The sequence below is a fragment of the Amblyomma mixtum genome, chromosome 3 (genome assembly GCF_055824585.1).
Source record: "Amblyomma mixtum isolate Tamu chromosome 3, ASM5582458v1, whole genome shotgun sequence".
NCBI lineage: Eukaryota > Metazoa > Arthropoda > Arachnida > Ixodida > Ixodidae > Amblyomma > Amblyomma mixtum.
Window position 1 is genome coordinate 432131832 of NC_143014.1, and position 23134 is coordinate 432154965.

The 23134-nt window shown below is 44.8% G+C and overlaps 2 long non-coding RNA genes across 2 annotated transcripts; both read left to right on the forward strand.

The window, feature by feature from the left end:
- Nucleotides 1-8505: 8505 nt before the first annotated feature.
- On the forward strand, nt 8506-22563 carry LOC149358113 (uncharacterized). The gene is made up of 2 exons (XR_016291924.1): nt 8506-8594; nt 22393-22563. It is a non-coding gene; the product is annotated as an uncharacterized LOC149358113 (long non-coding RNA).
- LOC149358114 (uncharacterized) lies at nt 12257-20481 on the forward strand. Its single transcript, XR_016291923.1, has 3 exons — nt 12257-13377; nt 14638-14745; nt 20355-20481. It is a non-coding gene; the product is annotated as an uncharacterized LOC149358114 (long non-coding RNA).
- Nucleotides 22564-23134: the final 571 nt, after the last annotated feature.

A 23134-nucleotide genomic window follows, 5' to 3' on the forward strand; every position in this document is an offset into this window, starting at 1 on the left:
AGCATTACAACTTTTCTGGATATGAGATCGAAAAGTGCGGGGAGCGTGGTAAGAGACTATCTATTTTCAGGACGGGCAATGCGAAATTCTGTAAAGGACCTCACAAACCTTGTAGCTGCTCATTGTATCCCCGACGTGCCTGCGCCTGTGCCAACGATGAACTACAGGAGCTCACATTCACTCACTCGCACTAACACTCATCTCCACTTATATCCCCTCACTCACACTCATGTCCACCCATGCACTGACTAACACTCACACTCAAAGACGTGAGGGTGAGTTTCAGTCAGGCAATACGAGTGCACTCATGAGTGAGTCTGCCGATCTATGCCTATTTTGCATTGCAATTCACTGATAATTACGCCGTCCACGTGTAGTCCATCAGGTGGGAAGCGGGACTTCCTTCATTCATTCCTCATTCAAATAACGAATGCATATTGATATCAATCTGAGAAATATCTGAACAGACCTCGAACGCCATCGGCAGTATGCAAGCATCTACAACATTGTGAGAACAGGAGCGCTATCGAGACTTCAACAAGTGGATATGTCAAATAGAACGATAATTTCTCGGCAGACAAGCGTGAACAGCTGGATCGACTCACCTCAGGAATTTCTGGGTTGCAGTTCGCTATACGGCAGGTTCAACCTCCACACTTTCCTCACGTCGACTGTTCAGACGTCCCCGAATACACGATTCGAATCAACTTCGGACCAACTCGGTACACAAACGGTTTGACAACTGAGGGCTCCATCCTGCGGGCTCTATTTTTAAAGGCAAGGTGACCCAGGTCACGTGTGATGAGAGAGAGAAATTAAGGGAAAGAAGTAAAGGGAAGGCGATGGGTCTGGGCGTGACGTTATTGGTTTGTGACTCATGTGAATGACGGTCAACCCCTAGCACAATAGCAACCTATAGCACAACCACAATATTCTCAGAATATTGAAGTGAGTAGGAGGACCAACAAGACGAGATAAAGAAGGAAAGGAGAAAAAAGAAGGGGCCGGAAACACGTTCCCCATACAGTACAGTACAACACTAGAACCCAGTGGCTCTTGCCTGTCAAAGGTGCCCCTTCCAGGAATGTTAGGACTGGCATCCCTCGGAATGGCATCCCTCGATTTTCATGACCCTGCTAGTGTGACAATGCAGGGAGCGGGGCCACAATGGAGAGAGCTGTCCATCCCTCACCAGAGGGAAGGGGTTTTCCCCTTTCTTCGACCAATAGGTGCTTTGCCACACATCACGTGTTCATGCGTCACCACATTGAGAGGCGCGCTTTCGGCCCTCGTACACAGACGGCAATCTCGCATTCTTCTTCGAAAAGGAAGAGGAAAGACGTCCCCTTATCTCAATAGAGCCCAGGCACGAACGACAGGAGCGGGTCGAGACAGGTACTTGTCAAGGGAATGCATCATTGTAACCTTTGCAGCTCTTTCCTTTACACTCTACCTCGAAACCTGGCAATGTCCGGCGGGGCTTCAGGTTCACGCAGATTTGGGGGCAGCCCCGCGCTCGTTTTCGAAGAAGGACACAGTGCAGGGCTGCTGACTCATCTCCTCTCGCGCTAAACCCTTCATGCAGTATTGCAGGAAGCGAAAACGTGTCTGTGAACGAGGGTTTTTGGTTGCAAAACGTCTTCCTCTAAGTCAGCCTTCCCGCAATTTTGCAAGTTGTCCATTAGCGGTGGCTCGCGAAGATCCGCGCGCTACCTCTGGCAACCGCCGCCTCTTGCCAGTTTTCGGTCGGCTTGCGCATTTCGCTGAGTGACGCGCTGTTTTGATAAATTGCAGTGCGTTCGCTACCATGACGTCGTGGCCGGCTGAAACGACAGTTTATTTTATTTATCTTCTTAAAGAGTTCTCAACTCTGTGGAATAGGCCGGTATGATTATTTGAACACACAAAAGAAGCAGGTGCAGTGGGCTCAAATACGGGACAGAATGGAGGATAATAATGGAGGATACATGGCCTGGCTACATGCCATTCACTGTTGTCACGTACGCTTTTTATTTCACTGTGTTTGCGGCATAAAACAACTGGATTCTTCGCTAATGTTTTGTGCCACTCATTTATAATCTGGTTTGTTTTTTTTGTTTTATTAGCCGCTTCATTTTAATCACCTGCGTGCCTACCTCTCGTAGCTGGCTTCTGTGTTTACGTTGCCTGTCGTTGCTTTTCTCAAACTAGCACCCTGTTTATTTTTTTTTTAAAAATCCTTGGCTTGACTGTTGAGGCGTGCTGCTCAATATGAAAAAGTTCAAGCGAAATACACAGTGGCACGAGGTGAAACGGGGAGTGCCTCTTATAAATGATTTATTATTTTGTTATAAGAGAGGCCTTGAAGACCCAGTTTACGAAAAAGCGCCGCACATACCGCAAAGAAAAACAAAAAATGTCCCAGTCAAAGAGCGGGCAGGGCTCTGAAGAGAGGTACTTGCGGAGGTGGCGGTTTCTTGCGGTGCCCAGTGGCGGTGCCCTCTCCGCCCACCGCTCTTCCAATGACCCGTATGGAGTGCCACAAAAAACGGTGTGTCATTCCTCTCTTGCACAGAAGGCTGGTTGGAAGCCAACGCACGTGGTCATCGCGCTGCCCGCTGCAGGTGCCATCCGCTTCCTCGGAAATGGACTGCGTGTGAGTCATACACGCCGACGGGGCGCACGTGTGAACCAGTGGCGTGGAGAAAAAGACAGAGGGAGGAGAAGCATACATGCGAAATATGACTGGGTAAGAATATGCGAGTAAATGCATGGGCGTCTTCCTTTCATTCATATCTGAACGATCTTACATGAATGTAACCGCCGATTTCCTACTAAAAAACCAAGGTTTACATTACGACAGAAATAATGCACCATTTCTAGTAGCGCTGTCACAAACCTCCTCGTTCGCCGTCTTTGCCAGCTAGAAACCCAGATAAGTTCGCTGAACGTATATTTTAGAAAAGCGTTCGATGAAAAAAACGACAACAAAATATGGGTGCAGTGCTGGTTTCTTTTACACCCTGTTTTTCTTGGCACTGTCAGACTGCAATTACGCGGATAAAGGCAAGACTCCCTCCCCTCCCCGTCACTTTAAACGAATTATTTTTCTGAGAGGTAGCCTGGAAGTAGTAGTTCGCCGAAGGCAGCACCAGTAATGCGCAACTAGTAAAGGGGCACTGACAAGTAGCAGGGGTAATTCTATTAGAGTACGAATGCTAAATTCAACTTGAACGAAAAAAAAAATTTTTTTTTCCCAAGAAAACTCGTTTACACTCTGCTGCGCAGACTACAATGGTGCCCTACCCTTTCAACCTGTCAGTACTGCATCACTCGCCGCGCTGCTTTTTTTTTTTTTTTTTCATTTTGGTGCTGCCAATTGACCGCGCCTGCGGAGGGGGCGGCGAGTGTTATTTTTCGCTGTGCCCCACTGGCAGCGCGAAGTAGAAACAAGCAAGCCAGCGAGAAATTTTGCAGTGAACAGAATGGAAAGGTGCAAAATTAGCTTGAAAGCAACAGTGGCATCACCGCGCACTGTTTCAACATTTAAAAACGTTTATAAGTAATTTACCTGTACGTCCCACATGATTGCAGATTGCACAACAAGAATTCCATTTTTTCTGTCTGGTTGTATAGTCATGCAAATTCTACATTCGCATTACAGCTTGCAGAGGGCACCGTCGCATCAATAGGTGGCATCTTGAATGAGGAGAGCCCTGATGTTGAAGCTGTCACTGCCGGCAAACTGCACTCCATTCGGCTTAGCGCACTTCAACAACTCTCGGCCAAAAAGTTGAAACCAAGAAAAAGAGCGGAGATGTGGGAGGAGCGAAAGAACGCGCTCGCGACCATTGCGGGCGCGATGCGGCCAGCAGAGGGCAACGATGCCGCTGCGCACTTGGCAAAACTGTCGCAGCGATGCTGAGGAATTTGGATGGTGTTAAGCTTTCTCGCTGCCAGAAAGAGTTATTGGATGTACTAGAGATGCATTTCACCACGGAATAACCACACTTCGACTTCCTGATATTGTTTTATGGGGTCTGCATGGGCAGCGCGAATGGTCTGGGCAGGTAGTACATGTTGTCTACGCACAGCTGTACAATACAGTCCTATGTTTCACTTCTTTTTGCTTAGCTCTGGGCATATACACTGTGCCAACATGCGCAGACTCTCGCTGCCATGGCACAGCACCTTTGCCTTTGAAGTACGCGAATATTTTGTCACGAACAGCAGCACCATATGCAGCACCGTATGGCGGTATCCCGAAAAAAATGGACCCTCCCGCGCTTCGCCACCTCCTTCGGCAGCACCTTGTCCATCTTTAGACACAAAAATGTGCGTCCCACACACCGCATTAGCCATGGCAGCGACTCTCTCCGGCTTCGCGCTGATGACGGTTTGCAGACAACGAACACGATTCGCCAAGATCCCGAATGCACATCCGACAACGCGCCGGGCTCTTGACAGCCTACAAGAAAAAGGAGTGTTTATACGAAAAATTCAAATGCGTAACTAAGTGATGCATCAGTGGGCTGGACGCGTGGAACAGCACTTCTCTTGCGCACTAATTATTTTCCTCAGTTGTTTACTAGCAAAACGGACACCAACAGTACTTAATATGCTTGAAAAGCTTTTCACTTTCGGGGTATTCCTTTAATCAATCTTAAGCTGTACAAGAACTCATCGTTGTATGTGCATTTAGGAAAATAAATATGTGTGTCAGCCGAATAGGTGAAACTGCCCAAAACACACTGTCATGAAGCCGTTAACTACGAGAATACTAAGTTTACCTGTGACTAAATATCCTCTGCTCATCCGACAGGGTGGTTCCTCCGTATGGCTTCATTAGGTTTCTGCCGATAGGGCACGCGTCATGCGCCACGAACACAGGCGGCAGAAGCAACTCTGCCGGTCCTCCCACAATAACTGCCTCTGGCAGGTTGGCTCTGTTCTCCGTCAGGGCACGCTGCAACGCTCTCGTTTGCCCGACACCTCCATCGCCCTGGGATCCTGGCGCACCGACCTCGATGCAGATAAATCGGTACTTTGAGTACACAATACCAAATAGAACAATACTGTATGATTTTTTGTAGCTAAAATAAATTGAGCCTGATTTTGTCGGTTCGGTATGCAGACAAGTTTTCCGTCCATTGCAATGGCACAATTTGCATATTGCCAATCTTCATTAAATGCCGCTATATTGTTTTGCCAATCTTTTTTTGTTGTTTCCGGCGCCCTTTGGCAATCCCCTTAAAGGGGCTGCAGAACACTGCTTGGGGGGATACCGGCTATACTTCAGGTGGATTCTTTATGTCACACAGATGCTGACTTAAAAAGAATTCCAGGAATCGATGCACAGGAACGGGAGTTATTCAGTGAAGAAATTTCAAAATACAAGCAAACAAAACGGTGCCCTCAACTCGATTTTGGCGGGGCTTCCCACTCATATTTCGCTCTCCCAATGACAGCACCTGGCGCAACCAATCAAAACAGCCTGCCAAAGCACGTCGCGGAAGTTTGAACTCCATGGTTGCCTACTCTCTCCAACTCGTTCTTGCTGAGACTGGCAGCGTCATTTCCATATGCCGGAGCCCCTGGTGGCGTATTTTTATTTGACTTGCTTTGTAGGGCATTTATCTAGGACAAATAAGTTGTTTTTGTTCATCTAATATAAAACGCAGACAGGTGACAAAATGTTCACACAATTTGCAGTATATTTACTGTTTGTACAATCATCCAGCTCGCGCCAGATGATGCCATATCCGCTGCTGACACCCGCCACTCTGTGGGGACACCATCAGAGCCATGGACTTCTTTTTGAGAGGACATTAAAATATTAAAAACGGAACATACGCTGTTTTAGCGACGCTAATAGCACCATCGTAACTCACTGTATGCGATCAACAGGCAAAACAGTCAACTAAGATTGTGTTTCTGGGCCCCTTTAAAGCTTTCATATATCGCGGTGCAGGTGTCTGCTATGATGCGATCCACTGTTCAGTGGCCAAGTCTGAACTGCCGTCTCCCTCTCTCACTGTGATGACTTTCCTTTGAGCTTAGCGGTGTTTTGCTGGCATGCTGTTTGCGCGTGTTGGAGTTCATGAGCGAAAAGGGCTTCCTTGGCTGATGAATTGATGATTTATTTCATTCCCCTTGTTAACGAGTTTGCTATTCGGTAGGATACCAGTCGCGATGACTATTTAAAAGCAGGTGATATGGCTGCAGATACGTGGCCAGACGGAGGATACTTGGCCTGCCTACGGGCCTTACACTCTGCACTCTAAACACGATTTCGCTTATACGGGAGTAAAAATGGAGTAGGCTGTCCTTTAGCGCACTCCCTTTTCAAAAAAGGAAGTGCGCTGAAGGACATCTGGACTCCTTTCTGCTTAGAGTGTGGGTACATGCACTGCTTTTTTTTTTTACTGTATTCGTTCCATATTCCCAGTTTGAATGCGAATTACCCTTATAAAAATGGTCTATAGACTTTCTATAGACTTTTTATAGACTCTATAGCCATCCTATAGACTTTTCCTTTTGTCTATAGACAGTCTATAGAAAATCTATGGACTAAAGTCTATAGCTGCTTCAATTTCCTTTTGTCTATAGACGGTCTATAGACTCTCTATAGACTAAGGTCTATAGCCGCCTCAATTTCCTTTCGTCTATAGACTGTCTATAGACCCTCTATAGACTAAGGTCTATAGCCGCCTCAATTTCCTTTCGTCTATAGACTGTCTATAGACCCTCTATAGACTAAGGTCTATAGCTGCCTGAATTTCCTTTCGTCTATAGACTCTCTATAGACTCTCTATAGACTAAGGTCTATAGCTGCCTCAATTTCCTTTCGGCTATAGACTGTCTATAGACACTTTATAGACTAAAGTCTATAGCTGACTCAATTTCATTTTGTCTATAGACGGTCTATAGACTCTCTATAGACTGAAGTCTATAACTACCTCTATTTCCTTTTGTCTATAGACGGTCTATAGACTCGCTATAGCCTAGGGTCTATAGCTGCCTCAATTTCCTTTTGTCTATAGACTGTCTATAGACTAAAGTCTATAACTGCTTCAATTTCCTTTCGTCTATAGCCGGTCTATAGACTCGCTATAGACTAAGGTCTATAGCTGCCTCAATTTCCTTTCGTCTATAGACTGTCTATAGACTTAAGTCTATAACTGCTTCAATTTCCTTTCGTCTATAGACGGTCTATAGACTAAGGTCTATAGCTGTCACAATTTACTTTCGTCTATAGACGGTCTATAGACTCTCTATAGACTACGGTCTGTAGCTGCTTCAATTTCATTTCGTCTATAGACGGTCTATAGACTCTCTATAGACTACGGTCTATAGCTGCTTCAATTTCCTTTCGTCTATAGCCGGTCTATAGACTCTCTACAGACTACAGTCTACAACTACCTCAATTTGCTTTCGTCTATAGACTGTACACTATAGATAGTCTACTGCCTACAGACCAGTCTATAACAATCGTAATTTTATCTAACAATGTTCGATACACTGACCTTCGACTAAGTCCAGAACAATGTCAATTTGCACTGTATGTTGAGGGGACCTGCATCTAGTGACCGCAACTATGTCGGGATTCCCCCACCTCCTTCGCTATTACGGAAATTAAAATGTATTGCGTAAGGCCATCACAACACCCTCCTGTATATTGTTGTCAGGAGCCTTGACAAGCTCCTTTTCGTTATACCGTGACGTATATTGTCAATACAATTAAATATTTAATGCTAACAAGTAAGCCGAGGAAAAGCAGCCGTTCTTGAAGTAAGGGCGCCCGCAAACTGTACTACATCGAACGAATACGCTGTCCCTTAAAGGAATCGCTCGACAAAATTCCATTCCATCTTTCAATCGTTACTGTCCAACGTGCTGAAATCAGAAACATTTTATCAACGGATCTACATTTCTCTTTATAACGTCCTGAAAATAAAGGGGGAAATACGGGTGTGAGAATTCAAGGAAGCGCCCATGCCTTAGAAACATCTTAGATTAATCTCAAAGAGCCTGGTCCTTTCTGCGATTAACATCTGCCATTTCTACCTTTGCAGTTTCTATTCACGTGAATAAGTGCTGCGACGCAACACTCACAAAGCCAGTATTTTTTCGTTCCTACCCTTGCACCTGTTGCTTCGGAGCCGATGACACGCTGATGTGGCGCATATCAGTTTTCTAAACACGAACACACGCAAAAAAGACGTTATGCTATGTAACCTTATAATTATTATTTGAGAATTGTACCACATACTATTCGGTGGGAGATGCGGCGCGTATATCGACAAGAAGTTAGATTTCGGTTGTGTTTTCACGAAAACAATAAACTTTTTAGGGGGTAAGCGAAGAATTTAAGCTTATAAACCCATTGCCTTCTGTGGTCTTGGATATCAGATCAAGCTGCACACGGGAAGAGTGCGAGCGATAAAGATACGACCGTGAAATGGGTTTCTGTTTCACGTTTTACCCATTTTACCGCGAGACGGCGGAAAATCTTTCGGGCTGCAAACAACCCTGTGCGTGGCTGCATCAATGGCGGTGGCGTGTTTTTCGCGGATTACGTTTTCTTCAAAATCCAGCTTCATCGTCCCCTTACGGTAAGTCTACACGTTTATATTTTATTCATTTGGTCTCCTAAACCACTCTAAGCAGAGCTGTGTGTGCAGAACAGATTATGTGCGCAGTTACAAACGTCCTATCTTCGTTTCTAAGGCGGAAGCCATCGGGCTCTCGACTAATGCCGCTTATCTCTGTGCCGCTGTCTTTACTAACGCGCGGAAAGGCAGTCTGTGCGATGCCCTTGATGATAAGCCGCTCCTCGCGAGCTGTCTACTAGATTTTTCGTGTTTCAAGGTAGATGCGCGGCCAGAAATGTCGTTTAGCCTGTGAATGACGGCCGAAATGGAACTGTGTGTTAGCGCCGTGTGAGCTCTATTTACTTTGCACTTCCGAAAACGTACTTACATACAGTCTCGTTCAGTGGTGGATTACATTTATTTCCTTATCTTTGTGTTATCGCCTGTCTGGACCATGGAGTGCTGTTCTTTTGGAGGTGTGCATTGCTTGCTACGTATGGACGCTCGCTCGGTGCGCGTCGTGGACGCCGACGTTTCAGCAAAGTTGTCTTGTAACGCTATAGACTGAAGCGCGAGACGTTTGTCAAAGTTGTACTCAAGCGGCGCTGGAGGAATCCTTGTAGTGTGATGGGTGAATAAAATTCGTTGCCGGCGCGAATGGCCGGCGTGCTCAAACACCGCGAAGAACCCACGAGCTCCATCCCATCTCCCCTTCGTTGCACACGTATGGATTCGTCCGTGTCTGTCATCAGAGCCGTTGGCCGCCGCCGTTGGCTTGCGGGCACTTCATTTTGAAAGCTGGGTAAAGGTCGGCTCGACAAGAGGTGGCTTACATTTCGTTCCGAGTGGTTCGTTCATGGATCCCGCTCACACGTGCACAGATTTCTCGAATACCATTTGCGCTAGAGGCAAAGCATGTGTTTTTGATTTAAGACTTCTACGTTATGAAAGCGGCGATGTGACTCGCCGATTATTTGCGCCTAAAATTAAATTAAGCTCTCGTGTTATTATAGCTGCGACTGTAATTGTTTCATTGAAATACTTCCTACTTTGAGCACGTTCAATGCTTTCGCTGATTTTTCTAGCAGCGTTGGGTTAGGCTACCTCCATGCAATAAACACACCTCTTTACTGCGCTGTTGGGGCTGCACTTGAAGGAAAAACTAAGTAAATTTCAGACGGTATTTTATCGTGACAGTAATTTGCTGTCTCAACCTCACGACTGCTTTTGAAACGGCGCAGCTGCAGCCTCTATGTGCTGTATTAGTATTCTGAATAATGAGCGCGGCATGGAAGCGCTGCAACCCGCTTGTTTCTAAGAGCGCGCGCAGATGTATGAGTATGCTGTTCCGTCTTTGTGCTTCAACCCTATTGAAAAAACTCTGCGTGAGTTTGCACGAGAACAGTGATTTTTGTACGATCACGTTCATTTTGCACACGAATGGGCAGAAATTGTGCGTTACCTGTACGCATTCTGTGCGTCCTGTGTGTACATGATCGCGTACTGTGAGCTGAAAGACGTACACGCACACTCTTTGTGTGTAAAAAATCGTGGACTCTCGTGGACAACTCTCTGTGCGTGGACATCTGCGTGCTGAGAGGGGGCTTGCCGAAGCTGTGCGTGCTTATGTGCACACTGAGCAAGCTCAGTGAGGCTGCGTGTGGCCATGTGTGCGTTTGCTTGCTTAGTAGCAACTTGTCGAGACTGTAAAGGCCCATTTAGGGTGAAAGCAAACAAAGTTCGAGCATTCAGTTATTGATTACTTCTCAATAATGAGCAATAAGCTCACGTTTTGCTGTTTTATAATTTTCGTCTTGGCGTAAGTACCCATTAATCATTTTCAACTTCAGCAAACAAATAACCAAAAAATTATCTTTTAGTGCAAAATGGTTCCCTTCGAAACTGCAGGGACCTGTACATGACAACATGCACACTGAGCAAGAACTTGTCAACATTGCAAGTTCATTATAAAATAATGTAAAAAACAAGCTTCTAACGACTCTTACAGCATCCTTCAGTTCTTCCTTTAACCAATTCTGAAAGTTACAGATATCTTATAGATGCATGATGAAAGCCATCCAGAGCATTTATGTTGTCGCCCGTCATGCAGACAGCCATATTTCGAAATCGGAAGCAACACAACCATTTGTTGCTTGCACTCGAAAGGAGTCAATCAATGGAATAACTCTGAAAGGGCAACAGTGTCTGTTAGGTGCAACAAACAAGCTTGGGGATATAATCAGGTTCAATCAAACATGACGTGCAGAAAGCGAATTGTGAGCTGTAACAGGAATGTTACGAGGCAATTTCTAAAACCATTTCCAAAGCAATTTCCAAAGTCATTAGCATAAATTTACATACACGTAAAAAAGCCATGTAAGCCTACATGAAAAGACAGTTTTGAATTCACAGTTGGTGTCAAAAGTTCAGAAATTAGTGCCCTCTCTCAATTTCAGTGACAAATCACAGATCGATTAATTAATTCCCAGTATGGCTCCAGAACAAATCCAATGAATCTCAAATGTGCGAAGTATATATACCACACATGTTGCCTGATTAGCACCAGCATTGCATGATGCATGACGAAGTATCACACTCTTCATTCTTCTTCAATCTGTTTTGAGATTTGCACTACCACAAAGACCATCTGGATGGACTAGGATTCCATCATATTGCTGAGAGTCACATTTGGAGACCAAGAGCAACACAACAGTGTGCTGCACATGAGTGGATATAATGCACTGGGACAACTGTGCACAGTAAGGAACGCTTGTAAGGCGTCAGGTATTTGCTTGGGGAATGTAATCAAGTTCAGTCATGTTTCATGTGTAGAAAGGAAGATAAAAGTTGTAGCAGAACTATGAAATCCAACATCCAATACTGAACTTCCCCACGTGATCTACACACACATAAAAAGCACGAAAGGATAAGCTCAGCGGTACTGTTAAGTTTGATGCCCTTTGAGGTTTGACTTGCGCGTCTGTATGCAACCATCAAATACCATCTTGAAGTTACCAGAATGCCCAAAACAACTTTGTTGAACTGTTCTACTCTAAACTGAAATACTTTTCCTTAAAACATTTTTTTGCAACATGCTGTGTAGCTAATTATAAAATAAAGAAAAGAAGCTGATAAAATTTTCTCATCTCAAACGTACTGATAAGTACACAAATCTGAGTGCTTTCAAGAGAGGTGACGCACCCGGTATTCAGTGTCCAGAAGCATACATAATGCTGCAGAATCCTATAGCAAAAAAATTTCTTTTAGTTGACAAATGGCTATGTCTGGTCACAAAGTCAATACCAAGTAAGGCGCATATCCTAACCTGCAGTTACATGAAGCTGCACGTGCTTCATAGGCTGTAACTCCGCCAATAACTGCTACATATTTCCCACCTCTAGCACGAGTGCGGAATCAATATACAGCATGGAAACAGCAGTTTTGTTGCTTTAGCTTCTTTACTATGCTGTTTAGGCAAGAGACGAGTTGAAATATTTGCATGGGCAGTTCTAGATTGAAGTAACGTAAAAAACATCCGCACTCCTTTCTGCTGAAGCGACTGGTGGACCACTTTTGCATGTTGCATCTCGTATGACTTGCTAAGGGTCCAGACTGACACACGCACTTCGTCAAACCTTCACAGAAAACACTCTTCGCTTTTGCTATAAGCTCCGGCCACAGGCAGTAAGTGTCCCGTCACCGTTCACATCGCAAAAGAAGGCAGCGCTCGCAGGCGGTCAGTTTGAGCTGACAGCGACAGGCGTTGCAGGCACACCGCCGACTAAGTTTCCAAGGAAGCCACACTGTAGAAGGGCGCCGTCTTGTAATCGAAACACACCACAGAAACAATGGCCACTGTCGCTGCTTATGAGCCAGGCATTTTTGCAACGAAGTTAGCAGAGCAATAGGCCGAAAGGTTCGACTCATCAAACGACGGCACCGCACTGCTGACCTCATTATCGTTGTCGACCAGACAACCATAACACATATGCCCCGACGGATCGCTTAATTGGGAGCTGCTACTACTCTTGGATGAGAGCGCGCCCACCGGCAGCACACACCGGTAATCCTTCTTCTTTTGCGATTCCAGCACAGTAACAGCGGCGCACAAGACCGCCCAGCAGCAGCACGAGAAAACAAGCGAAGCTCACGGCGGTGATCTCAGAAACCATGCAGCATGTCGGATAGGCTTTGGATTTGACGCGCTAGACCATGCCCACTCACGCACGCACGCACGCACGCACGCATGTACCGACACGCATATTCATGCGTCCACGCGTCACAAATTTCTCAAGTTTTTAATGCTAATATGTGCACAAGAACTTAATTATTTTTGTAACGAAAGTTTCATTTGGTTTTAATCCTTTGCTATCGCACTGCCCAAAAGCATAGAGCCCGAAAGAGACGACCTGGAGGAATGCCTGGAGGCGATGCCTTTCTAAACGGGCCGAAGGAAGCCGGAACTGGCCGAAGCGCTAGCCAACGAACGCAGCGTCTGGGAAGGGACAGCATGGCGGACAGCGTTGCTACGTTTGTCGTGGTCGGTCGTGGTCCTCCTTTGTGGTGCCGAGGGCGTGAACCATCGCTGGAATGAGCATTTGTCACTCTTCCGATATGTGATGTGCCGACAGCAGTGAAATTCGCTAAACCTGTGTTTATAGCGTGCGTCAGCGGGCTCGACGGATAGCGCGTCGTCCTTTGCGCGCCTTCACTGGAAACGCTATGCTGACGGCGGGGCTCATTTCCTCCATGGCGGAGCAGCTGGTGGGAGACCACTACCCGGGTGACATCTCGCATCTTGGGGGTAAGTTAATTTTCTTCGAACCTGTTCATTATTTCAAAGCCTTTGCGCACAACTGGCCACGTCAACACAGCTAGTACAGAGACGCGAAGACGCAGTGCCTATCGCGGCAGCACGCAGCGCTGAAAGGTTGTTTGCTGGCGGCACACGGGCATGAATGCGCGTGTAGTGTCAGTGGTCACACGGTCATGGTCAGTATGCCATGCAAATATGCACAGCTGATCCGATCGCGGGGTGCACGATATCGGCGCCGTACTGCCGCCGTACTGCCATTCATCTCTCGCCGAGAATGGAATATGTGCCCGCGAATAGATCTTCGGCCCGGGCTTTGCATTCTCGCCGCATGTTACGCTGTAATTGAAGTAACAGCGCTCGAGCAGTATAACTACGTAGACTGCGATTCAGCTGTATGCCTTAGGATTGAGCTTCCTCCTCTTTCACTTGTATTTCACTTGTACTTTTATAAATTGTGTATTTAAGGTACGAAGCTCCGTATGATCCAGCTGCGTTCGTACTTATAGCCGAGCCAGTGTAGTCGAGCCTTGAATAGCAGAACGGTGAGATAAAAACAAATTGCTCTGAAGTTTTTCGCCTCTATTTTGGCATTCGCTTTTTCATACTTTGGCTCGGAGCTGAAATGGTACAAACAACTGCAAAATGCACACAGGTGCCCTAGCTCCATTTGGCCTAAATCCCGAAGTTGCAGTGGAATTTAAGGGTAATTGAGCCTTTAATATGTACGAAGAATAAACTTAATTGTTTCATGATTATAACCAATGGCGCAAATAAATCTGACTTTGACTTAAATATGCTGAGGTACCTCTCCAATACCTTATTTGATGTTAAAGGAAAAAGTGTGGTTTTTCTGCAATTGGCACTATTAATTCATCATACCTGTGAGAATGTGAAATCAGTGCTAATCATGCCAGATTTCAAATTGAGGGACGCATGCAGAATTTGAAGCAAACCAGCCTTCTACTGAAAATATCGTTCTGCTGTGGTCTGTTCTTTTGAATGGTGGCATGTATTGTAGAAACGATGCTGGATATCGATATGCAAGTGATGTCTCGTCTGAGGCTAGCTTGTGAATGACTGCCGTGGTTATGAATTTCTTGTTGCCTGGCCCACTTCGAAATGTGGTTAAACAGTCGTGTTCCATTCTGCGACCGGCTCCTTTTTGTGCCTTGCATTTTGCCTTACATGCTTGATTCTAGTCCATTTTTTGCACTGTGCTGCTGTTAAATGTGTCTTTTTACCTTGCAGCAAGCTCCACATAGCTTTACCAGCAATGCCTCTTCCAAGCTCTCCAGTATAGCTGTGCCAGCCTTTCACTTGGTGCTAGGATGCCCAGCAAGCAAGCAGGCTTTTGAGGTAAGCACTGAAGACATCTTCCGACACAAGTAGCTTTTATTTTCCTAGTCCACTGCTACTTGTGTGACCCCTCGTTATGTTGATTTTTGCAAGTTAGGTTGCCTATTAAGGGCTCTCTTTTGTTTTTCACCTGCTGCTGTGGCCTACTGCATTGGTGTTCGGCTACTGAGCCCAAAGACGTGGGATTGAATTGTGGTGGCTTCGTTTCGACAAGGCGAAATGCATATTTGCTCGTGTGTTATGCAATGTCAGTGCATGTTAAAGAATCTTTGGTGGTCGAAATTTATGCACAGCCCTCCTCTATGAATGGAGCTATTGTTCAACTTTGAGGCATTAAAAGGACACTGATGGCAAGCTGAAGTTGACCTGTGATGATGAAGTTCCGCATCCTAACCACAAAGACGACACTTTTTCTGAAAGTGGAGCTTTATAAGCCAGAGAAAGCAAAATATACAATTGTCATCAGCACTGGCTGATATCGGAAATAAATTGCGATGCGCTGACTCCGTTTTTTTTGGCACAGATTCCAGAGGCTAGGCTGAACTGCCATTCACCTCAGAACGGTTATCATGGAGTCCTTTGTGTAGACTTCATGAGTTCAAATCAAAGTGTCGGGAAAATTTTTAAATGTAATTTTTGCGCCAATCATTGTGTTGATGGCCTTTGCGCTGCTGTTAAAACCCGGGATAGCAGTATGGTATCCCATAAAACTAGGTTCAGGACTTGCAGGAAGTGGTTTATCACATTCCGCTAGCTTGTGCAAGAAACTACTTCAGGGATATGTGCAGGTGTCTTTAATGTGTTCCTGAGTGAGCACTAACTCGTTAGGGGGAAGGCAGCTTCTAATCTGGCACTACAGTGCCAATGTCGTGAGTGTAAATCATAAGATGACCCATCAGTGTGTACGCCTGATTTCTGTGACACTTGAGTGGTGTATAGAAGTGGTAAACAAATCTGTAAGGTATTTGATGCATATCTCCAAGGCAATGGCTGTATGAGTAGCGAAGCCATTAGTCAATCTTCAACGGAAAGAATTTTCTCTTTTAGATGACGTGCTTGTATATCAGTGACAGTTATTTGTTGTCCTGCCTTTCGCTGGTGTGGGTCATGTGTGGCGCATCTTCATGCGAGCCTTCTTTTCCTTCACAAAAAATTCAATTGATAGTCCAACCTGTTTTCTTCTCTTTTCCTGTGTTGCATCTTTTGGCTGGTTTTAAATCTGTAACTGAGCTCAGACCGTGATAATTACAGCCGGAAAACAGGGCTACTGAATGTGAGCTTGGCATACATGCGTACTGTATGTGTGAAAGTGCAGTTTACAATATTCAGAAATGCTTGATAGCCTTACAAGAATCTAAAATTTTGTTGGTATTCCTATTTGTTCTCTGTTCAAGTGTCGAGAGTTTTTCCGCTTCATCGTGTGATTAGAGCCACTTTGGTACTTAAGCTGAAATCTTTTCTTTAGCCTGCATGTTTCTCACTTTTGGGACAGAAATGTGGAGGCTAATTAAAAGAGTTCAGCTTAAAAGAGTATAGACACCTAATCTTGGTGGCATGTTTTCTTCTCTATAATGCTGCGGAAGACACTACTATGCATGAATCACCATCTGGTATTCGCGTGAGACCGCTGAATAATTTATAATCAACTTTTTCTGCCATCCTGTTTCGGTGAACAATTTGACTATGGCTATGACATCAAAGAGAGGTTATAGGTCACGTGAGGCGTGGTAAAACTGCACTTATAATCGCTGCTTCATCATTTTAATTCGCTACAGCGCTGACACCAGCATTCCTTAAGAGCCAGAAGTACCAATTGTATTGCAGTTTTTCATGCCTCACGTGACCAATAACCTCGCTTTGACGTCACAGCCATCATTCAGCTGTCGAAACCGAAACAAATACAGCAGGAGAAAGAAATTTGATTATAAATTATTTAGCGGTCATAGGAGGATGCCATGTGGTAATTCATGTATAATACTTTATGCCTTATTACAAAGAAAAAAACACGTGCCAAACAATAAGGACAGCAAAGTGTGCTATGGAAAGAAAAATGATAAGTCTAACATTACGAGACCAAAAGGGGGCGGAGTGGGTGAGGGAACAAACGCGGGTTAATGACATGCTACTTGAAATTAAGAGGAAGAAATGGGCCTGGGCGGGGCTTGTAATGGGAAGACAACATAACCGCTGGTCCTTAAGGGTAATGGAGTGGATTCCAAAAGAATGCAAGCATAGCAGGGGGCGGCAGAAACTTAGATGGGCGGATGAGGTTAAGAAGTGTACGGGGATATGGTGGCCACACCTAGCAAAGGACAGGGTTAATGTGGAGACATGGGTGAGTCCTTTGCCCTGCAGTGGGCCTAGTCAGGCTGATGATGATGGTATGTGTCGCACCTGCTGCTTCGTGCTATCAGCTGGCCCATGCTTGGCCGACCAGACTAGCCAAATTTGTGATGTGGGTTTTCTATTGCACCTGCATTTGTGTACACAGAGGACTTGAATGGTAGCAGGCGATCCTGTGCATGTGTTCACGCCACAGCACACATGACCCACACTGAAAGCTTCTCTGCCTTTAGTAAGACAGCTGCATCAGTCTGGGGCATAACGTATCCCAGTGCTAGAGTATGAGTAAATTGCTCTCGAATCTTAATCTGGTATCAGGTAGCATAGCGCTAAAGAAGGCTAGCGCGGCTGCCTAATATTCTCTTGGGCAGCTGTGTTGGATTTTCAGTGCCTGTTAGTGTAATCCGTGAAAGTTCACTGTAAACCATTCGTTTCGATGTAAATTAGGAAGTCCTTAGAGCCCTGTACTTTTTAATGATAACAAGGTAATGCAGTAATTCAATTGTACCTGTTCTCTTTCAACACAGTAAAGTGCTGCTGGGTCGAGTTCACAGTTTTACTTTGTAGGTGTGCTCAGGCTGTCATCATCATCATCATCAGCAGCAGCAGCAGCAGCCTGACTACACGCACTGCAGGGCAAAACCTCTCCCATGTCTCTCCAATTAACCCTGTCCTCTGCCAATTGTGGCCACCGTATCCCCGCAAACTTCTTAATCTCATCCGCCCACCTAATTTTCTGCCGCCCCCTGCTACATTTACCTTCTCATGGAATCCACTCTGTTACCCTCAAGGACCAGCGGTTGTCTTGCCTTCGCCTTACATTCCCTGCCCGAGCCCATTTCTTCCTTTTGATTTCAAATAGGATTTCATTAACCCGCGTTTTTTCCCTCACCCACTCCGCCCGCTTCCGATCTCTTAACGTTACACCTATCATTTTTCTTTCCATAGCTCGCTGCGTTGTCCTTGAAATAAGCTGAACCCTCATTGTTAGCCTCCACATTTCTGCCCCATAGGTGAGTACCAGTAAGATACAGCTGTGTTAGACTTTTCTCTTGGGGGATATTGGCAACTGGCTTTCACGATCTGAGAGAACCTGCCATATGCGCTCCACCCCGTTCTTATTCTTCTAGTTATTTCCCTCTCATGATCCGGATCAGCGGTCACTACCTGCACTAAGTATACATATCCTCTTACTACTTCTAGCACCTCGCTACCAATTGTGAACTGCTGTTCCCTTGCTAGGCTGTTGAGCATTACTTTGGTTTTCTGCGTGTTCATTTCTAGCCCCACAATTCTGCTCTGCCTGTCTAACTCATTCATCATGCTTTGCAGTTCATATCCTGAGTGGCTTAGCCAGGCAATGCCATCAGGGAATCTCAAATTACTTAGGTATTCTCCAGTAACTCTTCTCCCCAACTGTTCCCATTTCAGGCCCCAGAATACCTCCTGTAAACAGGCAGTGAATAGCATTGGTGAAATCGTGTCTCCCTGCCTGACACCTTGCCTTATTGGAATTTTATTGCTGACCTTATGGAGAACTATGGTAGCTGTGCAGTCGTTATAAATATCTTCCAATATTTTCACATAACACTCTTCTACACCCTGATTCCACAATGCCTGCATGACAGCTGTGGTTCCACCGAGTCAATTGCTGTCTGGTAGTCAATGAAGGCTATATATTGGGGTTGGTTGTATTCTGCCCATTTCTCTATCACCTGATTGATTGCATGAATGTGGTCTCTTGTTGAGTATCCTTTATGAAAGCCTGCCTGATCATTTGATTGATTGAATTCGAAGGTTGTCCTGAGTCTATTAGTGATTACCTTAGTAAATACCTTGTAGACAATGGATAGTAAGCTGATCGGTCTGTACATCTTCAAGTCCTTGACATCTTCTTTCTTATGAATTAAAATAATGTTCGCATTCTTTCAAGCTCCTGATACGCTCGTGGTCACGAGGCAAGCGTATGCAGGGTGGCTAGTTTCTCTAGCATAATCTCTCCTCCATCCTTCAACAAATCTGCTGTTACCTGATCCTCACCAGCTGCTTTACCCCTTTGCATTGCTCCTGAGGCTTTCTTTACTTCCTCCCTCGTTACTGGCTGGTGTCCCATTGCTGTGCTCTACTGCCTCTCTCTGTAACCTTCTGATTACATTCACTACTGTAGAGATTTGTGTAGAACTCTTCGGCTACTTTAACTATCTTATCCATATTGCTTATGACATTGCCCTCTTTGTCTTTCAGCGCATACATCTGGTTTTTACCAGTGATTAGTTTTCTCTTCACTGATTTTAGGCTACCTCCATGCTTTAGAGCATGCTAGGTTTTCTCCATGTTAAACTTTCTTATGTTGGCTACCTTGCACTTATAATTAACTTCGATAGCTCTCCTAGTCCTATTCTATCTCTGAAGTTAGACGTCCTGATGCTTTGGCGTTTCTTCATCAGATCTTTCGTCTCCTGAGATAGCTTGCAGGTATCCTCTCGAATGATCTGACCACATACTTCTGCAGCATGCTGCAATGAATTTAAATATGTATTTAAAGATAACAGTTAAGGTGGGAGATTGAGCTTTGAGATTTGCACTTCAACTCGGGAGTTATGCCGCTGCTACACAGAATACTTGATCGCCGTAGAGATATTTCATCATCTCGCACCAAACTGCTGTGGAGCCACTGTCACAGTTGATAATTTTGCTGGGAAGCTGTTGTAGCACTCACGCAGTTTTGAAAAGGTGGTATTCATTGTTTTTGTGCTATTGGCAACAGTGATAATACGCTTGCTGCAGTGTTTTGTGGCCAGCCTCCTTTTTTTTTCAGTGAAATAAGTTGTACATTTCATGTTGAGTATTCTTTCAGCGATTAAATTGCTTTGATTTTATTCCTTAGTGTAAGTTGCGAGTGCTCCATGTCTGAGTGCAAATTTCTACCACTGAAAAGCCTTCAAAATCTTGATAGATGTCCACACTGTTCTAGGGACTCTGTGGCTATTGGAAATGCCCATTTAGCTGCATTCAAGTGCCACTGAGTTGATGGCCATTTGAAAGCCTTCAAAATGCCTGTGTGACACGGTTATTAGATTTTGTGCAGGTTTGATGCTGAGCAGCCTGCGTGCTTGAGTCGGGTTTTCCAATGTCTGTATTTCAAACCTGATACTTTTCGAAATCATCATTAGTTCATTAATGGAAGAACTACTTGTGCCCTTTTCTGGAATTTCGAGAAAACAAATTAACTGAATTTTTTTGCATATACTGCTACCTTTTTGCAGGTGCTGCATAGTGAGAACCTGGATCAAGACGCCAACCTGCTGGACTTGGAGAAGCTGAAGAAATTGTTTAGCCACTGTGTGGCACCCGTCATGAGGGATGTGGCATTAATAAAGCCAGTTAAGGTGACCTTATCTATGTCCTTTTGCAAGCATGCTACACACATGAGAGTCATCCCACGAAGCACCATTGCTGCAAAGCTTGTTATCTCACAACATGCATGCTGAATGAGGCAGTGACAGACAGGTGAGGAGGCCTTTAGGTAGGGCATTGGCGTAACGTGTTGAGCAGTGATGTAGGAGCCTTGCAGCCATGCAAGGTATTATCGGTATCTTGATGGTAACTCCATTTGACACTGTCTAGTGCTCTGTGAGCCAGACAAGGCTCTTGAACATTCTGGGACTCACCCTTGGCTCTCGGACATTCTGGAAGCCCCACCCGGCTTGCGCATATCACGCGAGGATGTCTCCTGCTGTACGAGCCTTACGCGGCTTGCGCACTTTATGTGACAGATGTGTCGCATTTGCGAGCTTGCTCGGCTTGCGCAAATTGTGTGAAATATGTCTCGCGTTCTGCGACCTCGCTCAATCGTCACAATGTGCGTGGCAATAAACACGCAAAGATAGGCACGCAGAATCCACGTTCAGTATTTTCAATAGGGAAGTTATAGGCGAAAATCTGTGGTGAACTGGTTGCTTCTGCCTGCTGGTTTTGTATAGCTTGTGCCCGTTTGAGTATCAGCTTACGTACACTCGGCCAAATCTTTAACTGGCTCAGGTGTTGCATCGCTAAATGCACCTTGTAAAAAGGTGCCTTTTGGCTACACTGCTGGCATATTCATGTTGTAATTTGACGCGTGAGATGGCATTTCATAGTTTATTTTTGTTAATATAATGTTTGAGTGGAGTACGTGCATGTTTAGATCAAAGTTATCAGAAATATTCATCGTCTCCCGCTGTACGAAGAGCCGAAACAAGCGGAATACGAAGCAATGGTTCTGGTGGCGCATTTGCACTAATCTGGCTAAACAACTTGTCCGCCATGAAAGGAGTGGTACTTTACCCAGATAATGAGGCCATATGGACTAGATCCATTTCTGCGTATGCCGCTTATTTCAGCTGTTCGTAGTGGCAGACGAATGTTTCTGATAACGTTGATCTAAACACGTAAGTACTGCACTCAAACATTATATGAACAAAAAGGAAGCACGAAATGACATTTCACTCGTTAAATTACAGCATGAATATGCCAGCAGTGTAGCCGAAAGGCACCTTTTTTGCAAGGTGCATTTAGCGATGCAACACCCGAGCCAGTTAAAAATTTGGCCGGGTGTACCAGGCTTCACGCAGGGTATTTTGAAGCGCTTCTTCTATAGCGGTTATAAGAATAAATGCTGCAATATTCTCCTTTTTGGATCCCTGTGTGAGGTGCACTGAATCTGTATTTTATGGAGGTGGCATTCTTAACAGCTCCTTGCGAGTCAATGCAGATATGTGGCACAATTGTTCGAAGTCTTCTGTTACAAATAAAGTAAAAGGATTGCCATAAAGAGGTCAGTATTGGCTGTAACAGTATTGCCATACAGAAATCAGTATCAGTACTGGATTCAGAGTAGAGTGCTCCAGGGATTAGGGTTCTTTGTTACAATGTTTTATGACGACGCATATAATCTTTCGTGTATTTACTGATATGATTGAGCCGGCGTGATAGCTCAGTGGCTATAATGTTCGTATGGCGACCTGAAAGATGCAGGTTCGATTCCGGCGTAGGCGGTCGCATTTTAATAGAGGCAAAATGCTAAAGGCCTGTGTACTCTGCACAGGTGGCCGAAATTATTCCCCAGCCTTTCACTTCAGCGTCTCGTAGCCTGTGTCGCCTTGGGTTTTTGAACCCCATAAAACCAAACCAAAAGATCAAGATTGCCTTTCTAGAATGGCATAGCCAGGATAGCCTTGCATTGTAAAGCACATGTGTAGAGATGGAATGGGAATTTTTTTTTTCAGTTCCTCTTATATTATTTTTTTCCTTTGTGCTGTACAGGTAAACGTGCCCGGACGATTTACTGCAGACAACAGGCCACAAGAATGCTTCTGAGGAAACTAGCCGGACTGTTACTTTCAACTTTTATGTAACTGTGGTGCATTCTTATGGTGCATGTATTGCATATTCCCAGCCTGGATAGCTTGGAAATAAACTAAATTTGTAAGTATATTGATTGTTTCATGTGTGAACTCTGTCTGGTGACCTTTTTCAATGATTGTAGACAGTCTATATGCAGTCTATAGATAATGGTCTACTAACAGTTTAGTAGACAGAGGTCTATAGACTGTCTATAGACTGCCAGGCCACACACCTATGGAATGTCTATAGACAATCTGTAGACATATGTCTACTGGACCAGTAGACTTTTGTCTGTAGACTGTCTATAGACGGTAATCTACAGGAAGTCTATGGCCATAAGTCTATAGGTCGTCTATAGTCCGTCTATAGACAAGTGTCGATAGACGGTCTATAGACACCTCTATAGTAAATGTATGACCATAAGTCTATAGATCGTCTATAGACTGTCTATAGACCTGTGTCTATAGACTTCCTATAGACCCATAGACTTTCAGTAGACATTTGTCTATAGACTGTCTATAGACAAAAGTCTACTAAAAGTGTATGGCCATAAATCTATAGACTGTCTATAGACCAGTCTAAAGGATTTGTCTATAGACAGTCTATAGACTTGATAGACTAAAGTCTATAGACAGTCTATGGACTGTCTATAGAAATTTTT